This window comes from Capricornis sumatraensis, chromosome 17, assembly GCF_032405125.1.
Source record: "Capricornis sumatraensis isolate serow.1 chromosome 17, serow.2, whole genome shotgun sequence".
Lineage (NCBI taxonomy): Eukaryota > Metazoa > Chordata > Mammalia > Artiodactyla > Bovidae > Capricornis > Capricornis sumatraensis.
The window spans coordinates 33,688,783-33,716,062 of NC_091085.1; the positions used below are offsets into that span (position 1 = coordinate 33,688,783).

Here is a 27,280-nt window from a genome sequence, read left to right on the forward strand (position 1 = left end):
GACTCAATGCTACAAGTCTTCTCAGATTTCACTATGTGATATTCATTGATTTAATCATTATCTACTATTTTATGATTTCTTTTAGTGCATATTTTCTGAGTATGTAATTTCTGTAATGGTTTCCTGGCAGACTGCATTGTTCAAAGTATTCAACACTACTTTCTCAGAGAAGATAATGCATACCAATCATTCATCTCAAGCATCATCAGATGACTTGCTCTGGCCAGTGAAATGTGACACTTGTCACTGCAGCCAATTCGTGGTTGACAAGTTTTCTTTTTGTTTTACGTTGTTGATAAGAAAATGCTCTAAAGAGAACTACTCTATCAACCTGGATCCTGAAAAAACACAGTGAAGAATAAATTGAAATCACTATGAACATGTAGAGCGGATAAGAATAAACCTTTATCGTGAAGTAGTGAAATTCAGAGTTGTTTGATACCACAGCATAATGTAGCCTATTATATCTGAAACAGGACTCGCTATTTTAAGAGTTAAGAGATTCTGGGGTGCTTCTTTGACAGGCAGGATGATGTAGCAGGGAAAAAAAAAAAAGAGCTTGTATCCAAATCCTGCTTCCATTTTTTGAAACTTATTTGTTCTTGTACAAATCACTTCATTCTTTGAGCCTCAAATTTTGTCTCTGGGTAAAAATTATGATAACAATATGTCAGTATTTCTAGGGAAAAAGTTGATTCATGCCCAGTCCCAGTTTTATTCATTCTAAAATGTAATTGCACAATTATTTTAGCTATTAGAAATGTCATAAAGAAGTTTAATCTCTTGTGTCCAATTCAGTGAGAATATGGTAGACAGATTTTTTTTCTTCTTAAATTCATGTTCGCTGTCCTGTATACTTTATGAAAGGGATAACATGTAATGAAAAATCCCGGCTGTTATTTGTACAGTGATATAAATGTGACATCACATCGGTTACTGCCTTTTCACAGCAGAATCCTCAGACAAGGATAGAGAGGCAGATTGAACTCAGTTATGGTGACAACCCCTTTGGCACTCAGCAGTATCAAGTCAAAGAGCAGTGAATTTTTAAAGGGACAATGTAAAATTAAGTTTTAAGGGCCAAACTTTCTTCTTGAGAAGAAAGGAAAAGTATTACTGTTTCATCTAACAGTGTATAATAATCTGGCAGATTTCAATTCAAATTTCTTCCAAAAATAGTTATAGTTGGTCTTTCTCATTTAACAAACAACAAACAGATATGAAAATAATGCCAACAGTAGCTAAGCAGGAACTATAGATGAATAAAGAAAAAGAGCAGTAAATTGGGTAAGTAAAGCACTAGATCAGCGGGATTTCTGTTATTTAGTCCCAACAATTATTTCTTTCAGGGATTAAAAAAAAAAGTCAATGTCTCTGGGTAGTTCTGATTTTTCAGAGTTAACTAGAAATCTGTATATTTACAAAAGGGATTTTTAAAAAAATATTGTCAATAATGTAAATATACATAAGGTGTATTTCAGTAATGTGTTCATTTAACAGAACAGACATATCTTCAAGTGGACAGTTTATAATCACTCATCTCTAAATTTACAATTACCAATTAATGGAATTATATGAGAACATTTAATTCTAAAATAATAATTCTCTTCAAATGGAGCTTCAGCGAGGCTGAGAAAACCATTGCTGATATGTACTTAAAAGATAGAGGTCTAACATTACTTTCCAGTATATAATAGGTCCATTATTTTTTCCCACTCCGTGATGTTAACATCTTAACTGAAGCTATTATCATTTCTTTGCAGAGCGAATGTTTCTTACGCCTTTCATACTTGTTCATCCCAAACTTTTCTCACACCAATCAGAAATATATTTATAAAAGGTAAATCACTTTACACTACCCTTTTCTCCAACCCTGTACTTCCTGTGCTTTGCAAGTAGAATATTAAAATACTTCCTGTTGCATGAGAAGCTCTTTTCTCCTCGTCTCCACTTCACCCTGTGAACTTAACCATGTATCACTCTTCTACTCTCACCTTTACTTTTTTTCTATTCCTGAAAAACATCACATTTTTCTGCTAGGGACTTTGCCAAATTTGTCTAATAGGATATTATCTCCCAGAGGTTAAAGTGGCTCATAACTGTTCATTATTTAGTTTCTGATTATTCAAAAGGAATTTTGCAAATCATTGATTCAGAATAAGTACTGTCATATTAACTAGATCTGTTGCTATCATATTTTGTCTTTATTCAGACTTATTTTGCTTTTAATTTTCAGTCTCCATAAAAATTTAAGCTCATGAGAAATTTTTCACAGCTTTGCTCAAGAGAGAAGAGTGTCTGCGAGGAGTGTGTGCGTGTGTAAGCACTGAATAGAATCTCATTTTGGTTAGTAGTTCCTTCCATATTGATGCCAGAATTAAATATGCACATCCAACATTCCCAGCCTAAATTTCTTCACCGTTAATCATTAATTGAAACCACTTGTTTAAAAATTGCAGTTTCTTCTCTTTTAGAATATTTCTCTTTCATTTTGCCTCACTTAATGTGTAGGAATTTATTTGATTTGGCAAGGTTTCTTTTAATCTACTGATACTTGATATTAATATTATGCAGAACTCATGTGTTATCAGGAATGACAAAATGAAAAGTTCTATGTGACAATACTTTGCTATTTGTTACTGGGTATCATCTGTCTCAGTATTTCAGAATATTTATAATTTTGCCCCACAATTCTGGCAACTATGCTATAACCATTTGAGAAAGTAAAGGGAAAAAAAAAAAAGTTTGTGACTTAGTCTGGAGGTTTTGATAAAATTAATTAGGATTTAGGGATTTGGCCTCTGCATTGAAAACTCACTGAGGTTTTTCTTTCTCTTAGCCAGAATATGAGAACATGAAAACAAATGACCTTTTTGAAGAAAACCTGAGGTTGCTATAGATAAATCTAATGGGAAGGAAGAGAGGCCTTGTTGACTGTTTTGATATTTTCCAGTTAAGAAGTTAGAGAGAAGACCATAGTGCTGCAAAATATTGCTGTAAAGTGAGAAATTTTAAAACCTTAATAAGCATTTTTTTAAGTGCTCATTTGAGCTAGAGACAGCCTATAGCTTTCCATGTTGATTCTACTGAGCATCATGTAACGCATAAAATCTCAGTTTTCTCTTAAGTCAGGTCAGTCTTTATCTTCATAATTTTCAAGATACTGTACCTAAAATAAACTCGTTTCTTTCCTATGAGAGTACTTCTCCTCACCTTGCTTTCAGTTGATATGTAGGATTTATATGATTTTGCATATTAATGAAGACATGATGTGTTATCAGTGTTTTATATATGAAAGTATCTCAGTCATACCAATAATTTATGGCTATTCAACTGTAGCCTACATGATAATTTCTAGGAGACTATTATAAAGAAGGAAAGTACAAGGACTGTAATAGGAAGTCTATGTATGATAAAGTATTGCAAAGTTGTGGAAAGCAAAGACGAGTATAGAAACATTGTTTTACTTTGCATGCAATGACAAATACATTTCTACAGCAGTTGAAGTACCTATAATGTCTTAAGGAGAAATCTAAAAAGATAAGAATTTTAAAAATACTACACTGCTTTACCTCATATTTTTTAAAGTTGTAAACAAGACTAGTTACATTAGTCATCCCTTCATTTATTATACCCACTTAACAACTACCTAGGAAAAAGGTGAAAAAATATAATTATATGTGTTTCTCAACACATTCTTGAGATTCTATATGGAAATCTGAAGAATTAAAAACATTAAGAAGATATATTTGACATAAAAATAATGTCTAGGAATGATTCCTTTAAGATATTTAGCAGGAGTTAACCTTGAGTTTTTCTCTACCATCTGAATATTGATGTTCTTGATTACAATGGAAGGTAGCCAGACTAACAAACTCTGTTGGTCAGGTTACATATTTTCACAAACATCTTATAATCTTCAGAACTTGACTAGTAATGATGTTTCTTGACATCGATTTCATTTTCCTATGCAACTGGCTTTAAAAAAAACATTTTGCCTAATTGCTAGATTCACTGTGGACCACCTGTATTTTTGCTTGAACTGCAGCTGAGGACTATGAAACCTAAACCTCATCTGCAAAGAATGTGATTTTCTGTGTTAGTTACGAGCAAAACAAGTTTAACTCTAAACATCATCATCCCATAAAAGCAGTGGGTAAGATCACTCCTACATAGCTAGAAGATGAAAAGGCAGCATTTCACCTTTAGTGAAGGAAACAAGTAAAATCTCATATAAAGAATTTATAGAAATGGCAGTCCTCTTATAAATTCTCATTATGTGGTAGCCAGTGCCCCTGAACAACTCAACAACTCAAAGGCTAAATAAAAAATTATCTATGGTTAATATCCTATCACAGGTTTCAGAACCATGATCTGGGAGTGACTGAGTTCAGCTGAAAATATCAGGGATACTTTAAACAAGGAAGGAAAAAAGGATATTGTTGTACTGGTCACCAAAAAATGGATTTGAGTTCCACTCTGCAAAACACTCTGGTACAGCTATTTTCCAATGAATGAGTGTCTAAGATGTTCACATTATTTCCACCTACAGTTAAAGTTGTTCCAGGTATATATTTACATAATGTGATATGATTTCTGTAAAAAAAGTTCCCATATATAGAATTATTTAAGATTCCTTTTCAAAAATTCATAGCAGTGCACCCAAGCAATGGATGAAAGCTTTCCTGTACCCTCTAACATTGTCAGTGGTGCTATTAGGACTACATGGCTCTGTATTTTTTAGGATTTGCCTATATGATCAGCAGAAATCAGTGTGAGCATTAGGAAATCAACCCTGAATATTCACTGGAAGGACTGATGCTGAAGCTGAATTTTCAATACTTTGACCACCTGATGCAAAGAGCTGAATCACTGGAAAAGACCTTGATGTTGGGAAAGATGGAAGACCAGAAGAGAAGGGGACAACAGATGATGTGATGGTTGGATGGCATCACTGACTCAATGGACATGATTTCAGCAAACTCTGGGAAACAGTGAAGGATAGGGAAGCCTAGTGTGTAGCAGTCAATGGGGTCATGAAGAGTCGGACAAGGCTTAGTGACCAAACAACAAAATATGATCAGTCAACATATGTCACTGTTCTTTCATTTACAAATTCTTTCTTATTAAAGTTTTTTAATATTAATCATTTGGATTTTTCTCTTTAATGATATCTCATATTAACTAATCAATTAACTATCTTTTTGTGATCAATTTGAATATTAAATAGTAAAAAGATCTAAGTGTAGGACCTAAAATAAAGCTGTAAAACTTCTAGAAGTTTCAGATATTTGCCTTCATGATATTGGTCTTGACAGTGATATAATTGATATGACACCAAAAACACAGAAAAGAACAAAGAAAAAGTAAATAGGTGTTGTACGACTGTATAAAGATTAAAAAATTCTACACAGCAAGGAACCAATCATGAAAGGGAAAAGGCAACCTATGGAACTCAATAGCAACAAAACAAGCAACAAAAAACTAGTAATCCTAAGAACCTGAACTAGATATAACTTCAAAGGAGCAATGGGTAACATGTACATGAAAAAAATAATATTTGAGTCATTAATCATCAAGTAAATACAAATAAAACCACAATGAGATATCACTTTCCCACCTTTTCAGGATCACTGTTATCAAAAAAGAACAAAAGATAACATGTATAGTTAAAGATGTGGATGAACACTTGCATACTGTTGGTGGGAATACAAAAATGTGCAGTTGTTATGCAAAACAGTATAGAGGTTTCTAAAAAAAAATTTTAAACAGAACTATCATATCATCCAATAATCTAACTTCTGGGTATTTATCCAAAATGAGTGGAAATCAGTAGCAAAGAGATATTAGCATTCCCATGATAATTGCATCACTATTCACAGTGGCCAAGATGTGGAAACAAATGTCCATCAGCAGATGAATGAATTAAAAAAGAAAGAAAAAAAAAATGTGGTATGCATACATATAATGGATTACTATTCAGCCTTTAAAAACAAGAAAATTTAGTAATTTGCAACATGGATGAACCTATAAACATTAGGCTGAGTGAAATAAGCCAGTTATCAAAAACAAATGCTATATGATATTTGTCTTCATGATATTGGTAATAGGACTTCATGATATCTGGAATAGCCAAAGTCAAGGAAACCAGGTACAGCATGGTGGTTACCCCAGTCTCAGTGGAAAGGCAAATGGGGAGTCACTCATTAACAGGGACAAACTTTCAGTTTAGCCAGATGAATAAACTCTTGGGATCTACTGGATAGCATTGTGCCTATGGTTAATGATAATGTATACTTAAAATTTTGTTGAGAGAGTAGATCTAATATTACATGTTCTTTTGTGTTGTTCAGTAGCTCAGTTTTGTACAACTCTTTGAAATGCCACAGTCTGTGGCAAGCCAGGCTTCCCTGTCCTTCAACATCTCCAGGAGCTTGGTCAAACCCATGTCCGTTGGGTTGGTGATGCCATCCAACCATCTCATCATCTGTCGTCCCCTTCTCCTGATCTTTCTTAGCATCAGGGCCTTTTCCAGTGAGTCAGCTCTATGCATCAAGTGGCCAAAGTGTTGGAGTTTAAGCTACAGCATAAGCCTTTCCATTGAATATTCAGAGTTGATTTCCTTTAGGATTAACTGGTTTCATCTCCTTGGTGTCCAAAAAACTCTCCAGAGTCTCCTCCAACATCACAGTTCAAAAGCATTAATTCTTCACTGTTCAGCCTTCTTTATGGTCCAATTCTCACATCTCTATAAAAGTACTGGAAAAGTTGCTTTGACTATATGGACTTTTGTTAGCAAAGCAATGTCTCTACTTTTTAATATGCCGTCTAGGTTTGCCATAGCTTTTCTTCCAAGGAGGAAGCATCTTTTAATTTTATGGCTGCAGTTACCATCCACAGTGACCTTGGGGCCCAAGAAAATAAATTATATCACTGTTTCCATTGTTTCCCATCTCTATGCCATTAAATGATGGGGATCAGATGACCTGATCGTTTTTTTAATGTTAAGTTTTAAGCCAGATTTTTCACTCACCTCTTTCATCATCTTCAAGAAGCTATCTAGCTCCTCTTCACTTTCTGCCATTAAGGTGGTATCATCACATATCTGAGGTTATTGATAGTTCTCCCAGCAATCTTGATTCTAGCTTGTGCTTCATCCAACCTGGCGTATCATATGCTGTACTCTGCATAGAAATTAGATAAGCAGGGTGACAATATACAGCCTTGATGTACTTGCTTCCCAATGTGGAAGCAATCCATTGTTCCATGTGCAGTTCTCACTGTTGCTTCTTGACCTGCTTATAGATTTCAGGAGGCAGGGAAGGTGGTCTAGTATCCCCATCTCTTTAAGAATTTCCCACAGTTTGTTGTGATCCACATAGTCAAAGGCTTTGGTGTAGTCAATAAAGTAAAAATAGATGTTTTTCCTGTAATTATCTTAATTTTTCTCTGATCCAACGGATTTGGCAATTTGATATCTTGTTCCTTTGCCTTTTCTAAATCCCGCTGAACATCTGGAAATTCTTGGCTCACATATTGTTGAAGCCTAGCTTGGAGAATTTTGACTATTACTTTGCTAGCGTGTGAGATGAGTGCAATTGTGCAGTAGTTTGAACATTCTTTGGCATTGCCTTTCTTTGGGATTGGAATGAAAACTGACCTTTTCCAGTCATGGCCACTGCTCAGTTTTCCAAATTTGCTGATGTATTGAGCACAGCACTTTAACAGCATCATCTTTCAGGATTTGAAATAGCTCAATTAGAATTGCATAATTTCCACTAGCTTTGTTATTAGTGATACTTCCTAAGGCCCATTTGCCTTCACATTCCAGGATGTCTGGCTTTAGATGAGTGATCACACAGCTGTGGTTATCTGGGGATTGAAGATTTTTTTCCTGTGTATTCTTGCCACTTCTTCTTAATATCTTCTACTTCTGTTAGGTCCATACCATTCCTGTCCTTTATTGTGCCCATCTTTGCATGAAATGTTCCCTTGGTATCTCTAATTTTCTTGAAGAGATATCTAGTCTTTCCTATTCTACTGTTTTCTTCTATTTCTTTGCTTTTTATCCCTGAGGAAGGCTTCCTTATCTCTCCTTGGTATTCTTTGGAACTCTGCATTCAAATGGGTATATCTTTCCTTTTATCCTTTGCCTTCTGCATCTCTTCTTTTCTCAGTTATTTGTAAGGCCTCCTCAGACAACCATTTTTTCTTTTCGTATTTCCTTCTCTTGGGGATGGTCTTGATCACTGCCTCCTCTGCAATATCATGAAACTTCATCCGGAGTCCATCAGGTACTCTATCTATCAGATCTAGTCCCTTGAATCTATTTGTCACTTTCACTGTATAAGGGGTTCAATTTAGGTCATACCTGAATGTTCTAGTGGTTTTCCCTACTTTCTTCAATTTAAGTCTGCATTTAAGTATGACATTATATTATATTTTTTGATTTTTATTTTTACTTTATTTTACTTTACAATACTGTATTGATTTATATTCAATACATCAGCGGTTCAGTCCAGTCGCTCTTGTGTCCAACTCTGCAACCCATCGACTGCAGCACATCAGGCTTCCCTGTTCCTTGACCATCTCCTGGAGCTTGCTCAAACTCATGCCCATCATGACAGTGATGCCTCCAACCGTCTCATCCTCTGTTGTCCCCTTCTCCTCCCACCTTCAGTCTTTCCCAGCATCAGGTCTTTTCCAGTGAGTTGGCCCTTCACATCAGGTGGCCAAAGATGTGGAGTTTTAGCTTCAGCATCAGTCATTCCAGTGAATATTCAGGGTTGATTTCCTTTAGGATTGACTGGTTTGACCTCCTTGCAGTCCAAGGGACTCCGAAGAGTCTTCTCCAACACCACAGTTCGAAAGCATCAATTCTTTGGGACTTAGCCTTCTTTATGGTCCCACTCTCACATCCATAAATGACTGGAAAAACCATAGCTTTGGATATATAGACCTTTATCTGCAAAGTAATGTCTCTGCTTTTTAATACACTGTCTGGGTTTGTCATCGCTTTTTTTCCAAGGAGCAAGCACTTTTAATTTCATGGCTGCAATCACCATCCACAGTGATTTTGAAGCCCAACAAAATAAAGTCTGTCAATGTTTCCATTGTTTCCCCATCAATTTGCCATGAAGTGATGGGACCACATGTCATGGTCTTATTTTTCTGAATGTTGAGTTTTAAGCCAGCTTTTTCACTCTCCTCTTTCATTTTCATTTGAGGATCTTTAATTCCTCTTCGCTTTCAACCATAAGGGTGGTGTCATCTGTATATCTAAAGCTATTGATGTTTCTCCCAGCAATCTTGATTCCAGCTTGTGCTTCATCCAGCCTGGCATTTCACATGATGTACTCTTGCATATAAGTTAAATAAGCAGGGTGACATATACAGCTTTGTTGTATTCTTTCCCAATTCTGAACCAGTCTGTTCTTCCATATCCAGTTCTAACTGTTGCTTCTTGACCCGCATACAGATTTCTCAGGAGGCAGGTAAGATGGTCTGGTATTCCCATCTCTTTGAGAATTTTCCACAGTTTATTGTGATCCACACAGTCAAAGACTTAGCATAGTCAATGAATCAGAACAGTATGCATATTTTTCATATGAGTCTTTCATGACAGTCTTTTAAAACATATTCTTATGTCATTATATTTAAACTGTAAATTTCAAATTTCACCATGTAGCTCCTGAATTTTATTGTTAAACTTATTCATAAACATTTTCAGTTTTTGTTGCTATTATAAATGCAGTGATTTTGCTATAAAACTAATTAATGCTAAATCTTCTTTTTTCCAGACCTTGATTTTGTGGTGTATATGATTTATCATCCATGAAAACACACTGTTTTATTTTCTTGTCTTCTGGTGCTGTTAGAACTTTCAAAACAATGCCAACTAATAATTTTAAGAAAGTTCGCCTCTCAAGTTCTGATGTTAATCAAATTTATTTTTACATTTTCCAAATTAGAAACGATATTTGTTCTTGAGATTTGAACATTGACAGTGTCAAATACATGATTTTATTTTATTCTTGTTTTATTTAGTTTGGATAAAGGATGGTTGTTGATTTTTAAATGATGTTCTAGCATCTAGTGATGTGAGCTTAGTTTTCCTCTTTAGCTTTTTGATTTTTAATACACACCTTCAGATCAGTTCAGTCACTCAGTCGTGTCCAACTCTTTGCAACCCCATGAATCACAGCATGCCAGGCTTCCCTGTCCGTCACCAACTCCCGGAGTTCACCCAAACTCATGTCCATAGAGTCGGCGATGCCTAATGCAAATTAATTATCATATATTAAGGACAAAATTTTGTAGTAACTTTTTGATTCATTGCTATGTTCTCTTAGCTTATGTTTAAAATAAATTGCACATAATAAGCTTATTCTATAATTTTCTTTGTATTATGTAACATTTTGATATTCAATTTATGAAAATTTCATATGTTTATTGGGATATAATTTTATTTATTTTCTAGGACAATTTACATAATATTAGACTTAGTTCTTTAGAATGTAGATATTTTACATCTCACCTTATTGATATTTCAACTGTAGATCTTTAATTATCTTTCTAATTGTTCTGAGATAATTTTCTATCAAAATTTCCACTTCTTTTGGATGACTTTTAGTAAATTCCTTGTTCTGAGTCATCCATGGCCTCTAGCTTTAAAAATATCTTCAGTTCATTCTGTATTTCATTTTTACCCTCAGAATAGTTATTTGCCCTTGGAACAATTAATAAATGATAATCATGAAAATAGTCATTACTGTTTAATTCCTGGTGTTAGATGAATCCCTGAAGAATGAACCATAAAAAGATTTTCAATTTGGAAAAACTTTGAGATGCTAAAATGTAGTAATCTTTGTTTTTGTTGTCCTGTCATCATTGATTTTATTTTTCTCTTAGAGTATGTTTCAAAGTCATGACTAAATGTTCAAAGAAAATATCTGATTTTTTGAATCACACTGTCTTGCTGTTAAGAGGATATGATTTCCTTTTCCTTGAAATAATTTTATACTTTACTTGCCTTCCACAACTGCACAAATAGACCCTTTCAAATATATAACCTTAGGATCTTTCAGGAGAAAATAAAAAGTGAAACATGCTATTATTACTAAGTGCTGTTATTTTATCATTGTCATCAATACAATCATCCTTCAAATATGAATAAAAGTTTTCTTGATCATAATAGACACTATTATTGCTTTTTAGTGATCTGTCTATTGTAGAATGGAGCTGATAATTATCACTCTGAAATAAAATGCCATTATTCACACGTCATCTCCTTTGAAACCCTTTGGTATGACAGAACACAATAAAATCATAATTCAGTGCTGATATTAAAATCATGCCATTTCTGAGCTATACTGAAAAAATATGCTTTTTTCTTTTTTACTTTGTTACCCCCCCCAAAAAAAGTATTCTGTTAACTTAGTGATTTTATTGGTGCAGTTTGCTAGGAAGCGTCTTAATATAGGAAGAGAATAGTTGTCCAAAAGCTTTACATTTATACATATTTTTAAAACTTATTTACCATTTTATTATTTTTCAGGAATGCTGCTATATTCAATTAAATATTAGAACACATTTAATAGTGCAAACTATCTTGCTTAACTAAAACAGCTCTTAAGAATTTCATCTAAATAAATCATATACCATATTTACGAGTTTTTGCAAGATATTTGTTCTGTTTGCTATTCACTTAACACATATGTAAAATGAGGCAGTTAATTGTGTTTTTTTTTAATATATGTAATTCTCAAATGGTGTTTGTTGTCTATGACTTAGCTGGATTGGCATGTCAAATGGTGAAAATCAAATGAAGGAATTCTATTAGATTGTAATGAAAAAATTCAAGCAGTGTAATTTAGGTGGGCTAAGCAAAATTTGGAAAAGAATGTTAACCAATGGGATGACATTCCAGTTGACCAAAAAGAATATCTGTATGTTCATATGCAAGATAGAGGAGAAAATAAAAGTTATGTGTATGTAAGAAAATAGAATTTCTAGGAGTAAAGGGGTCAGAAGGATGTAGTACCCCTATTATAGCAAATCAATAACAAAAATGAAAAGAACAGTTGTTTAATATTTAGTCTATGGCTGACAGTCTAAAATTTTTATATGGATTATCTAAATTAAGCCTCAAAATAATCACAGAGTTGTTGATATTGCCATACTTATATAACAGTTGACCAATATGATACTTGGAGTATTGAGGAAATAGTGAATAAAGATGACCAAACTCAATCTTCCTTCTAACTGTAAAATTGTTTTCACATAGTCAAACTCTTTCTATTTCAATCATAATCTCAGTACCCGACATTACTGATAGTTTAGAATCTGACAGGCATTATGCTATAGGCTTTATATGCATTTTTATTCTGTCCTCATATCAAAGCTTTCAAGTATTATTATCCCCATTGTACACATATGTAAAGTAAGTTCCAAACAGAATTCTTACTTTCTCAGTTTCACCTAATAAATAATTAACAGGGTGACATCACAGCTTTTTGTTATTTAACAGATTATTTTTGATATAAAAAGATTTGAGTAGCAGGTTGAAAGAGCATGAGATAATATGGATAAAAGGAAAGTGAGGAGGGAGGGAGAGGAAGTAAGCAAAGAAATGTCAGATTGGTTTATTTTTCTCTCTCAGTTCTTGTCTCTTTGCAACAAAAATTTGGAATGAGGGAGTAAAGAGTTTAAAACAACTGACATGTTACAGCTCAATTACAGCCGAAGTAGACAGATTAAACAGACACTCCCAGGACATGGGAGCAGGACAACCCCAAAGAAGTTGCCATTACAATTTCTCTTGTTTTCCCCTCTTTTACACTTCCCATCTGTTCCTTTTGTTTGTGCCCTGTGCAAAACAGGGCTTATCCCCACCACCAGTCAAGGAAGGGAATGCAAATGGGCATATGCTCAAGGCCAGTTGATAGTTGCAAGTTATATAACAACAGGCTCTATCGCTCATGTCTTCCCATAATTCAGTCTTTATAATCAAATGTATATATGTGTAGGATATTTATGAACCTGTCATGGGCTCCTAGCTGCCTAAACTTGCTTGCGGAAGCCATGCTGCTGTAGGGGTTAGTTTGTATCCACTGTGTTTCTAAGGCACAAGTGTAGGAGTTGGAAAAATCTCTGTGATTATTTTGTAGCATATTTGTGAGCACTCCTGGGTATGTCTGGAACAGTGCTTAGGGATCAGCTTACATACTTTTCTATTAGGCCACCCCCTGTTGCTCATGCCTAACTTCCTACTTAACATTTAAAGGAATCCATATAGATGATTGGTGACTGCTTTGTACACTTAGAGCAACAAATGAGGTAATGAAAATGTGAAAAACGTCTGCCAGAGTGGCAAAGGCAGGTGCACGAAAAGCAATGCTTTATGAAAGATAAGCAATGGAATCTTCCAGGGAGGTAATATTCGTGCGCTGAAGTATTACTGACCTATGCCCAGATCAGGATACTCTGGCACTCTGAGTCTTTTTGCTAGCATTCTTAGCTTTCAATGTATACGCCCAGGCCATGCTTCTAATATCCATCTAGCTAAGTAGATGGATAATAGATGAAGAACCTGTGTATGGATGTGTGTGTCTTGTGCATGTGTTTAGGTCTCTAGCACTCTAAAGATAATTCCTTTGCTATTCAAAAAATGGTCATTTTAATTCAAGGAAAGGCTTAACAGTCTTCTTAAGTAACATAAATTTTAAAAACCAAAAGATAAAAAGACCTTCAAGTAAAGGACATTCTTGAAAAAAAAAATGTGGATGTGAAAACTGAAGGAAAAGCAGACAATCCATGACTACAGATAAATAGTAAGACTGCCTAAGTACTGATAGAGAATTATTTAAGCTGGAAATAGAAAACAAAGGAAATGTTTCCATCAGTGCTAGAGTAACCCCTGAATAATTTATAGCTGCCTTTCTTTAGGGAAGGAAGTAATTATTTTCCAACCTATCAGCATAGATTATCAGGTTTGTGCATTAGTATAAATTTGCTTCATTGTATTTATTAATATGATTTGTGATTTTGTTGCTATTCAGGGACTTTGTTATGATTTAAATGGCTTATACAAGGTCATTCTTTGGAGACTTCAAAATTCTATTGAAAATATCTCTCCTAAGTTCTTGAAGTGATTTCCTCACAATGATTTTTGGGCTTTAAACTACTATTACAATTCCATACTCATAAACCCAAAGATTAAACATTTATTTTTATCTTTATAGACATGTAAGAATTTTTCAGGAGAAAATGTAATAATATTTTGGTTATTGTTACTATAATATATAAGCCTTTAAAAATTTTTTATTTTAAAGAGAGATTTTTGTTTCCATTAGATCAGCTTTAAATAAAATCACAGGAATGTATTCACTCAGCAAGGATCATGGTTAAGTGAAGTGAAGTCGCTCAGTTGTGTTCGACTCTTTGCAACCCGATGGACTGTAGCCTACCACACTTCTCTGTCCATGGGATTCTCCAGGCAAGAATACTGGAGTGGGTTACCATTTCCTTTTCCTTACAGAATATTTAAAACCTTATTTTATAATGTTCAATTTCTCTGAATGAATAACATTAAGGAATCATTTCATAAAGTCACATACTACTCTTTACTTTTATAATGTAAGATATGTACCTTATTATATCCCCAAATGTGTATTCTAATTTTACTGGCATCAGGTAACAAACTTTGGGGGCAATGGCTTCTTTATTTGATGAATAAAAGTCATATAATTCATTGATCTTTGTATGTAATTCAGAAATATTTTCATCTAAAAGTGTATATGTATTTTATTGTTATTTCATGGGTTCATGGAATCCATTAACTCTGATGTCTCAATGTTGAATTTAATTCTCAATTTAAAGTCTTTTGAATCCCTAATGATTTCATAGCACCATCACCATCAATCAATTCTGTTTTCTTTCATTGTTACTCATGTTCAGGTTATTGTAAAATCACAGTGATTTGGCAAAGTAGGTAATATGAAACACCCTGTGATTGAAAGCCATAATTGTCTAATCACCAGTTTGTATAATATGATACTCTGTTATATTTCTTTAGCATTTATCATTTTTAAATTTACAAAATGTAAATGAGCATATTATCTCATGCTCAGTCACTTGCCATTGCTCACTGAACCAAAATGTTGAATCTTATATCACACTGAAGACAATTTTTTAAAAAGTCACAAAATGTCAAAATTCAGTTACAATTTTGTTTATTCACAAATTTTTATTTTTCGCCTTTGCTTCTTTCATTTCTTAATACAAAACAGATTTGATTTAAACTGAAAGGTACATTTCAATCATATCCAGTACAAATAATCTTCTAATCAGGAAGAATTTAACTGGTTCAAACAACTCCATAATCCTAAATCTAAGATTTTCCCCAATAGTTTCTAGACACAGAGATTAGTATGATGTTCATGCCATAAAGAACATTAAGGTAGTAATTCCTACATGTAGGAAATTCATGCTGTAGTTATACTTTTTACCAAAAATACACTTGTTAGTAAAACAAATTAAAGGATAGTTACAGAGATATTACTTTGCCAGCAAAGGTCTATCTAGTCAAGGCTATGGTTTTTCCAGTGGTCATGTATGGATGTGAGAGTTGGACTGTGAAGAAAGCTGAGCGCTGAAGAATTGATGCTTTTGAACTGTGGTGTTGGAGAAGACTCTTGAGAGTCCCTTGGACTGCAAGGAGATTCAACCAGTCCATTCTGAAGATCAGCCCTGGGATTTCTTTGGAAGGAATGATACTAAAGCTGAAACTCCAGTAATTTGGCCACCTCATGAGAAGAGTTGACTCATTGGAAAAGACTCTGATGCTGGGAGGGATTGGGGGCAGGAGGAGAAGGGGACGACAGAGGATGAAATGGCTGGATGGCATCACGGACTCGATGGACGTGAGGCTGAGTGAACTCCGGGAGTTGGTGATGAGCAGGGAGGCTTGGCGTGCTGCGATTCATGGGGTCGCCAAGAGTCGGACGTGACTGAGCTAAACTGAACTACTTTATTAAACCTTTTTATTGGGATTTTGGAGCTTTCATTTTTCTTAGATGAATCAGAAAGCCTTGAGAATACAGAACGCAGCAGTTCCTCATTTTATGTGAGCAACTTAAAATAAAACACACACAACTATGGAACATCTTTCTAATATATACTCTGTGAATGAAACAGAGTTGGAGGATTTGGGAAATGGTATTCTAGAGCAAGACCATATAAATATAAAAAATTCACTTCATGTTCACATTTCTCAAAATATATTACCATTCTCCTTTCCCTTTCTCATATTCATTCTGTGGACAGAGCCATACATGCTAGACCAAGCTGGACTGTTTACAAAAATGCAGCATGGTTCTAATAGCCTCAGAACTATGGTGCTCTTCTTATTCTCCATAGAGGCAAAGCCTGATCCAGTGTTTTGAATATTTCTATTTGGAGTGAGAGACCTACACATAGAACCTGGAATCTTAGGATCTCCCTCTTTATAACATTTTACATTACAGTGAGATGTAAGTAGAGGTGATTTTTTAGGCTGTGAAGTTGCAGTTGACATTTGGAATACTGGTATATGATTATTGCTGAGCCATACCCAACAAACCTAGTTAGTGCCATTTCATTACTTACAGCAATCTTCAGCCCGTTTAAGGGATACTCAGCAGGTCTGACATATCTAATACAAAATGTCAGAACTACAGTCAGACAAAATAAGAAAACGTGTTTGCAGGCAACAGCATGGATCTAAAATTTAAATGTTGTATTTGAGGTTGTGTTCATGGTGATTCACTTATTTAGTAGGCTTACTCTTTTCTTATTTGTTTTCATGGTGTGTGGAATGCATAACCAAATGCAAAGATTTCATTTGTCCTGGAAAGGTTCCTATTCAGGATAAATCCTCATCATTCTGGGGAGATAGAAGGAGACAGACCTTTCCAATAATCTATAGCTTCCATCTGGTAGCATTTGACCTGGACCAGCACAGCTACCAAGGACAAGGATAATCCGATGTGAAATTTAAGAAAGGATCAGAAAGGAAAGTGAAAAATATAAGTTGAATTGTTGCATAATCTTGATGGATGCTGGTAATAAGCTCTGTGCATCTCTCTATGGTCTAACCCCCCTCGTGTATACTTCACGCTATCTTACCCAGCCTTTTCAGGGATAATATTCTAGAAATTATCTCCTTTAATTTTTATATTATTAATCATCCAATCTATTTTATCATGCAAAAATAAGTAAATTATATTTTGTTAAAAATAAAGCCTTCTCAACTCACAGTCCTCAACTGATACAACCTTGTTTTTCATTTTCTCTTTACAACAAAACTGGTAAAAAAAAAATCTCTATTATCTGTCTCTAATTCTTCTCCTCAATCCTCTTTTTTATATATATATATACTTCAATTTGCCTTAACTACCATCACCTACTAAATCTTCTCTTCTTGAACCATCAGTGATCTCACTGATGCTTTAATATGATTCAAGAACTGATTGGTTCTCCTCTTAACTTGATCTGACTTCATGAATTGCTACAGGGGATCAAGAAGAAGAAGCTCAAAGGGCTGCAAAGCATAGATTCTATTTAAGAAGGAGTCCTTGAAGAAGTCAAAATACAATAAGGAAGAAGAAAACAAGACCAAAACATTAGAAGAAATTGAAGCCCCTGGCTTACAGCTACAGCACTCACAGCTATAGCAAGCACTAAACACTGCCTGGCTATCAGCCAGAATAACATAATATCTCACATTAAAGGACTATATGTCTCCTATTACTGGACACATCACACATAGCTTTCAACAAAATGCATTTTAACAAGTGCTAAACGTCAAAGCCAAAAAAATTCTGATTAAATAACAGCAAAAAAAAGCACCACATATAGACTCATATATGACATAGATTTTGGAATTATCAGACAGGAAATATATGCTGAGGCAAAATCCACTGTTGGATCCTGGAGTCCTAATGATATGGTAGTGAAATGTAAGGGAGGAGAATAATTCTATAGGCCTGTGCTTAGGTCTCAGTCTTTAAAGGCTCTATGTGTCTGGTTTGTGAACTTTATAAGGCCACAGGGAAGCCCCAAGGTCACATAAGCATTGCTATCTTTTAGGTAAGACAGGAAGGATGGAGGGGGATAAATGTCCTTTTCCCACGTGGCAGGAAGCTCTGCTAAAGACTTTTCTCCTTGAAAGTGGGCTTTTGTTGTGGAGAAAGCTCTGGGCCTCTTTCACAATGAATACTTTTCTCCTCCCTCTGCCAAAGCTACAGGGGACCTTGCTTGGCTCTTGTGAGAATCTGGCAGGGTCTCTGGAGGTAAAACTCATCAAATGTGTGTGAAGGCAGGGGCTATAAAATATGACCAGAGGAATTTCTCACTGTCACCCTAGATTCCACTCAGTCTTCAGCCATTCATCAAAATACTGCCAAAATGTTCCCATCAATGTATGACTCCAGCAGCTTTTGCTCTCTCTAGGTCAGCAGGTCTTGGCTGTGACTCTGTGATTTGCCTGTCTCCAGATTCAGAGGTACTGATTTGCCCCGTCACCTCAATTCTCAGATGAATCCAAGAAAAGTCATTGATTTTTTAGTATGATCAGCTTTTCCTTGTAGTCAGGACAGGAGTGATGCCTTCCAACCTCTTTACATTTTGGAGCTGAAACCGAAAGTCCTGTATAAACAATTTATTCAGTAGATCCACTTAAAATTATAAATAACTTTTCAAACTCTGCTGTCCACATATTAAGCAACATCTCTCTTCAACATGCTTTTCTCCTAAGTCTTTCCCACGTTATTCAGTGGCATCTTCATCCCTATGTACGCTCAGACTCTGAGTCCTGGAAATATTTTTTATTCCTTTCTGTCATGACCCATATATGTTCTGTGAGAAGACCTTGCTGATTTTATCCTTCAATTATTACCTCTACCACCACCACCTTGGTCCAAGCATTTGTCATGATAACATGGCTTATCATTAAGAACCTCATACCTGGCTTCCCTATTATTCTCAATCTTCTCACACCACTGTCAAAACGTTAGCAAGAGTAGATCTTTTTCAGGCAGTACAGCCTTTTCACTCAAATTTTCACCATTCTAATATTTATTCTTTCACTGTGGATAAAATACTCAAGTCCAGTATTAGGTAACTCTCTATCCACTTTCTCTACCTCTTCTATTTTTACACTGAGCTCCATCTTGGTAAATGACTTCTGTACTATTCTTGGAATATGCCTTGCACATTCCTCCTGGTCCTTTCCATGTATTCTTCTCTCTGCCCTCTGTTACCTAGGATGCTTATATTACTGGCTTCCCCTCTGGGTCCAAATTATACCTTCTTCTCCATAAGGCATTCCTTGACCACTGTATTTAAAACTGTCTACTCTCAGGTTTACCTTCCCACAATAGCACCAATCACAGTCTTTACCAGTATGTACTTATTTCTATACTGTATGTGTCCCCACAGTAGAATATAGGATGGCTGAAAACAAGTGTATTTAACTGTTTTGCAAACTGATGCATCGCCAATACATTGAACACTGACTGAGATAATGTAGCTACTTAATATCTATTTAATAAATAAATGACTGAACTTTAATCCACTCAGGAATATTCTAGCCATCTTCTATCTGTACTAGAATAACAAAAGCATACAAACCTAGTGATGGTTACAGATATTTTTATATTTAAAACTTATAGATATTTCCTGTTGTTAAATTTAGTGTCAAATTTTGAGCTTCTTATCAGTTATTAGAGGAGAGAAAATGGGATAATAATCAATAAAACCTAAATGAGATGTAAGTGTCATTATTTTTCTCTAATTTCTTTCTTCTCTCATATAGATATTTAATACCATTTTGACAAGTGGTGCCACTGGATGTAAGTAGCTATTATTTTCATGTCCTCAACAAATTCTGTCATAACCTGGATAAATACATTTGTTAAAAGATACTTTCTTCCTGGTAAATATACAATTATTCTGCTTTAAATGTGACCTCAAAATAATTAATGCTTGCCTTTCAGTCATAATTTTTCTCTATTTAATTATTTCTTCAAATCACTTAGGCAGCTTTTCACATCCATAGAGTTTATACTTAGGCATTTCATCATGCATTTATCTTAAATCTCAGACTACTTAGTAATTCAAACTTTTCTGACTAAGGACCTGCATTTCTCATATATAATCACTTCTAAATTAAATTTATAATCAATTAATCATTTCTCTAATAGTAATGATCTTCATTATAATGTTTCTTTTCCTAATTTTCATAATCATATTATAAGTAGCAGAAAATGTCACAGCTTTTTAGAAGTTTGGGAGTGACACAGGCCACATTTCTGTTCCTTTCAGCTAGTAGAAGGCATTTTATATTTTTCATCTATCCCTGTAGTTCTGCCTCTTGAAACATGGGGCAGTGCTTCCTTTCCATCTAAATAAAGAAGGCATAAAACAAATGAAGTGCACAAAATATGGAGTAGTGAAGGAAATTCAGGCTATTGTTCAAGGTTGACTTGTGTAAAAAGCCCACCTGTGCAATACTTAGTCATAGAGTTGGAACAATTCCGCTAACCTCTCTGAACACCATTTCTGTATTTCTCTGGAACCTTCAAAAGTGCTGCACCAGTTACTGCTTTACCCCCATGCGTATGTAGAAACACTTCCAGAAAATTTCACCATTCCCATTTGGCAAAGGAATTATTTTTATTCACAGATAAGGTTTTGTATAGAAAAAGAGACTAATGATTTTCTGACTACTGCCAAAAATCTGGCATCTTCTTTTTGTAATAATTAATTAAGATTTCTATGTGTAGTTGACAGGAAGGATAATGCAAGGTAAAGATACACCTGTTTTGAAAAGAAAACTGTAATAAAACTCCACTTAATTTTTTGATGTATTTATGTATTTGTGTGTGAATATGTAGACACACACACATATGTATGTTTATATATGGATTCTCAGGTGGCGTTAGTGGTAAAGAACCTATTTGCCAGTGCAGGAGACATAACAGATGTGGGTTCAATCCCTGGATCAGGAAGATCCCCTGGATGAAGGCATGGCAACCCACTCCAGTATTCTTGCCTAGAGAATCCCCATAGACAGAGGAGCCTGGGGGACTACAGTCCATAGGGTCACAAAGATTTGGACATGACTGAAGCAACTTAGCATGCACAGACACACATATACTTTTCTGGCATAAATAATAATTGTTCTTTTGATTCAATTATTTTGATACTGATGATTTCATGTAAAAACTTTTAAAAGGTTTCAAACTATGTATGGGAAATTGAAAGTAAATAATTCAACAGAAATTTTATTTTACACTTATATTTTAACAGAAAAAAGAAAAACTATGTTATATAAGAGCTTTCATAGTTTCTGATTCAAATAAAACCCTAAACTACACAATAATTTTCCTGTCTGCATTATCACTACTTTATGCATTTCCCCAGCAACTGAAGAAATACTCAAAATGGTCTCTTAAATATATGAAAATAACATGATATATATTCAATTTTCTAGATAGAACCTAAAATAATATATTTTTGATAGATCATGTACTTCAGAGGTATATCTCATGTATACTTCAGAGGTATATAGAAGAGGGGCTGAGCAAATATCTGAATAATTTGACAAAGACACTTATTTCCCTTAAATGTTTATTGTATTTGGTTTATAAGCAGAAATGAGTCCATGAATTCAGTTTTCAGATACATTTTGATCTGATTGACCAAATTGAATAAATATTATAAAATTATTTAAATGTATTTATAATGTAGTATAGGAAGGATTTGACAGAAAAATATTTTGTGTAGAAACAGGTGAAGTAACTTAGTAACAGGGAAATTTTTTTTTAAAAGGAGCTTATTTTGTTAATTTTTGTTTTTGGTATGGCTATCTTTCTCAGAAATACTGCTTAATATTGCCTACAAACATTTAAGTGGATTTAGGAAACAATACAAATTATATTTCCAGGTTAAAAAAATGTCGAAAATTATTTAAAATTAAATATAATTTTAATACATATTTATTGATATATAACTATATCCATTTTAATTGGGAATAACTGATGAAAGTAGGTACAAATGCTTTTTCACAGATGCCTTTGACTTCATTTAGTCCTTTAGGTATCTACATTTGTTTTATGTCATTCATCACCACATGTTTAAGATATTTTCTGTCTTATGAATTATTTTATAATTACTTATTTAATTATATTTAAATTATAGATAATACATTTTAGAGAATTTAAGAAGAAAATATTTAAGAATAAAGGGTAAATATGCACAATTTTTCCTGGAAAAATAGCAGTTGTTAACAAGGTTAAATAGTTTTTCAGACATGTAGTGTTACTCTGTCTCTTTCTCTAGCTGTGTGAAATTTATTTAAATATACATATATATTCTGTTATGAATATTGATATCATATTACTTAAAAATTTGGAAATGATGTCCTTAGACCCCCAGATTACTTTGTTCTCCTTTAGCACATGTAAAAGAGCAGAGCATGCCCTAGTCATTCTTAAGCAGTGGAATTATATTTCTGATTCACATTTTAAAACGTTAGTTCATCTGGCCAAGGAAAAATACATTGAAGGAGGCCATGTAGGCAAGAATAGGGAAGCAAATGCATTAGACCAAGTGAGGCAGCATCTTACTTTAGACTGGTTTGTGACCCTTGACATCTTTTTTTTTGTCTGTATCTGATGATACTAAAGGGCTTCTCTGGTGGCTCAGGGGTAAAGAACCCACCTGGCGATGCAGGAGACATGAGATGTGGGTTTGATCCCTGGGTCAGGAAGATCCCCTGGAGGAGGGCATGGCAACCCACTCCTGTATTCTTGCCTGGAGAATCCCATGGACAGAGAAGCCTGGTGGGTTACAGTCCACGGGATCACAAATAGTTGGACACTACTGAAGTGACTTAGACACGCCCACACGACGGTACTAGAGCAATTCTGGAAACACTGATGATTTGTCTTTATTGATCAGCTACCACTTTCTTATGGACAAAATCTTCAAGTGATGTTGGCAAAATTCACAATGCATCTCACATAAAAATTCAAATATACTACTCAAAACCTCTTTTCAGAATTAATCAATGCCCTGTAAGTTAAGAAGCCCTTCAATGTATAATACCCATAATAGAAGATTACAAGATTTAAGGTCTCATTAGCCTTTGTACCAGTCCCTGTGACACTCATTTTACCTGTGAGAAAACCTAAGGGCCAACAGTGGAGGATCTCCCAGCAGGAAACAACACTATTATCCCTTGACACCCTGTTGTTCTTAACCTTCATATGTTGCTAACATTCATTCCCACTGGAAGTAAATACTTTTACTGTAATTGATTTATACAGTGCATTCTTTAGTATTCTAGTTGATAAAGCTAGCCAATATCTTTTGCTTTCACTCAGACAGAGAAATAATCTACTGGGCACAATGCTTCAGGGATTTATTTAAAGTCATTTTTATTTCTCACACATCCTGAGAGCCTGTCTGTATGACATGAAGTTTTCTAGTGGTTCTGCTTTGAAGCCATACATGGATAACTGTGCTTGCTTCTTTGCTCTCTTTCTCAAGAGCCATTACAGGAAGGCAGGATCTACTTTCTAAAGCTTTTAGCCTTAAAGGAACCAAGTATTCAAAAAAATAAATTGCAGTTTGCCTAAAACCAAGTTTGATATTTAGGTCATTTCTGATACTAGAATAAGGCCCACTCTGAGATCCAGATAGACTTCATGATGTCCAAAGTTTCCCCAAATCCCAAGCTAAGTGCCAACGCAAGGTTTTCTAGGGCCATTTGGTTATTCCCAAAATTGGATTATAATATATTCTCGTATGGCTACACCTATATACATTCCTTCCAGGCTTTAATGAAAACTTTGATATACCCAACTGTATTGGGACATACCAATTATCAGATTCTTTTTTTCTCTTTTGTGTATGAAAAAGAAGGGAAGGCCCTTGGTGTAGTCACCTAAAAATACAGGAATCCCCATGGACCCATAGGTTATTATAGTCAGTTATTGGACCCTGTAGCATGGAGATATCCCCTCTTGCCTTGGAGACATCGCTGCCACTGGCGTTTTGGTTAAGGCCACTATGAAAATCATTATGGATCCCCTTTAGCCATTTTTGTATCTCATGCAATAGAAACTCTCCTGAATCCTAATCACATTCAACATTTCTCTGCCATCTACCTCACCTCCTATGAAATTCTTTTGTTAACTGCTCCACAGGTAACTCTTTTAAGCTGTAAAACTTAAAACCCTGCTTCTCTTCTCCCCTTCATCACTGGAAAGTCCTTCATGGCTGTTTAATGGGATGGACTACCTCTTGACTCCTTGTATTCATCTACAGAAAATTCTGTTTGATAACATAACATTCTCTTGTTTAAGATAATCAGTCTGTTGTACTTTTTATGGCCTCCCTGGCAAACCCATGGTGGTGGTGATTGTCTCTCAGTCGTGTCCAACTCTTTGCGACCCCTTGGACTGCAGCCCGCCAGGCTCCTCTGTCCATGGGGATTCACCAGGCAAGAATACTGGAGTGGGTTGTCAGCCCTCTTCCAGGGGATCTTCCCAACCCAGGGCTCAAATCTCCTAATATACATTCCGTATAGCAATTTATAACCCCACCAAACATGATATTATCTCTCCCAAATTTGAATCTTGAAACAGTCTACATTTGGTATCTATGATAATAACAGTTATTTAAAATAAGCTGTGTTACTGATCTACAATTTAAAGATATTTCATTTTCTATAAATGTCATAAATAAAACAACATATTAAATACATTAATTAGAAAGTTTTACTTCTTACTAATAGTAATTTTCAATCATTTTCACATATCTAATCATATCAAGTTGTTCCTTTCAACTATGAATTACATAGTTCAGTAAGTATTATATACTCACTGAAAAATGTACTGTATTGGAGACTACTAAAATTAGATACCTTTTCTTTCCTGAAGGAGCTTAAAGCCTAGTTATTGGGTTAGATGGAATAACCACGGGAGCCACCATTTTCTTTGTATAGCTTTGAAGCACTTTGCCTTTGTCCTTAACCTGTTTCTCCAAATTCTGAAATACAGAGAAAGAATCAATCAAAAAACAAATCCCACTCAAGGGCCCAACCAACTTGAAGACAGACATTTTGTCTTCCTAGAAGTGAAAAGTAAGCTGTACCACTGTTGGGTTAGCCAGTCACACAGATAAATGGAACTAATTTCTGAAACAAGACCAGAGAACTACATATTTTATAGTAATTCTATATTCATACAAATGAAGTTATTTAATTAGTTTGCCAAAAATAGCTCAAGATGACATATCAAAATAATTCAATATACCATATGGCCAAACTAAAATGCTAATTTGCATACTCCAGAAAAACAATCAATTTTATATATAATTGATGAATTTATATTATTAAAAAATCTTAGAGGATTTTTCAAAAAACTGGTCTGGTTCTGTGTTTTTTTAAAACAATTTTCAGCTGAGACATTTATATTGTCTTCTTAAATAATGAACCCAGATTGTATGTTGAAATTAATGTTGAAAGAGGAGGAGATAACTTAATGATTTATAGACAGGATTAGAAAAATGTTGTAGCTAAACAGCTTTTGTTTGGAATATACTGACGTGTGTAATTAAGATCTCACCCATTATATTCCATTAATCTAGTATCTTGGATATAATTTCACTTATGATTTAACAGTATTTAATTATTACTTGTACATAAGACCTTACACTTGTTTATTTTTATGCAATTAATATGAAGTGAATTGGTGTTAGTGGTGATTTTTTAAAATCTATATTTATAGGTAAAAGAAAAGTTTGCTGTTCCCCCAAATTATGCTGCAGGCACAATCTTGAACAACAAAACCCCAGTGACTGAAAAAACTTATTTTTCTGTTAAACATATTCTTAGAAACCTACCATAAAGTGTGAGCTATAGCAAAATTACTTTGGGAAATCATGAATGTAAGCTTGTCTACTTGTAAAACAAGACAGATGAAAAAGGCCAACTCAAGGAATCATTGTGTAAAATCATAAGATTCTCCAAGCAGATTAAAAAAAGAATATACCCACACATACATACATTACAGAATTTATGACACAGACTTTAATATGAAAAATTTTATGATTGTGTATAAATACATGGACACATGACATTTCTATGCTTAAGAATATTGGGAGAACCATTAAATGTATATCCTACTGCACTTAATAAATGGAAATTTAGATGTTTATTTCATCATTCTTCAAATTTCTGCAATGATTTTCTTTTCAAAGTATGTCCAGTAAGATTTTCTTTTCAAAGTATGTCCAGTAAAATTAAATAACCAGAGGAAGAATTTTTATTAATTTGATAGATGTGTATCATCTTATAAAAAAGTGACAGACACCCATTGTTTTTTATAATATAAAATGGCATGTCTCATAAGACATTGTCACTTATTTTGTGACTTGTCAAAATATTTGTGCTTTCCAATATGTATAATTTAATAATATCTCTCCAGAAAGTCATTATAATCTAGTATATTGTGTGCGTGTGCTCAGCTGTTGAGTCCTGTCTGACTCTCTGTAGCCCTGTGGATGTAGCCAGCTAGGCTCTTCTGTCAATGAAATTTTCCAGGCAAGAATACTGGAGTGGGTTGCCATGTTCTACCCCAGGGGATTGTTCTGACCCGGAGACTTCTCAAGAAGTCTCTTGAGTCTCTTTCTTTAGCAGGCAGATTCTTTATCACTCTGCCACCTGCAAAACCCCCTTAGTAAACTATTGTGCACTAAAATAATAAAGGAACACTTTCAAAAATGTTTTAACTGAGTAATACAGTGTTGAGAGAGGCCTATGACATTTACCAGCTGTGAACTCTTAAGGGGCTGTATGTAAAGATGCCAAACCCCTTACTCTTCCCTTTTGAAATCATATGCTGGAGATGATTTTTCTCTTTTAACATAATCCCTAGATAGAGATCAGTTGATATTGATACAAAAATGGACATATTTTATAACTGTTCAGGGCTTATCTGAGTTCTGTAAATCCTAGTGCTTCACCTAATGTTAAATCTTAGATGCAGCATGTTTTATTGGCCACAGTATGGTTTAAAGAACACTCATGAAATGATTCTTTAGTGTGTAGCCTGGAAAAAATACAGAACACAATAGTTGATCATAAAATACTTCTCTTGATACTTTTAACATCCACAGGTACAGAGAGGTGATTGCATTTTGAAGAAGAGTGAGGTTTTGGAATTGCAGT

At 34.5% G+C, this 27,280-nt stretch overlaps 1 pseudogene; it reads right to left on the reverse strand.

The window, feature by feature from the left end:
- Window positions 1-205: 205 nt before the first annotated feature.
- The window catches only part of LOC138094073 (asparagine synthetase [glutamine-hydrolyzing] pseudogene), a 39,247-nt pseudogene continuing 12,172 nt past the window's right edge, over window positions 206-27,280 (reverse strand).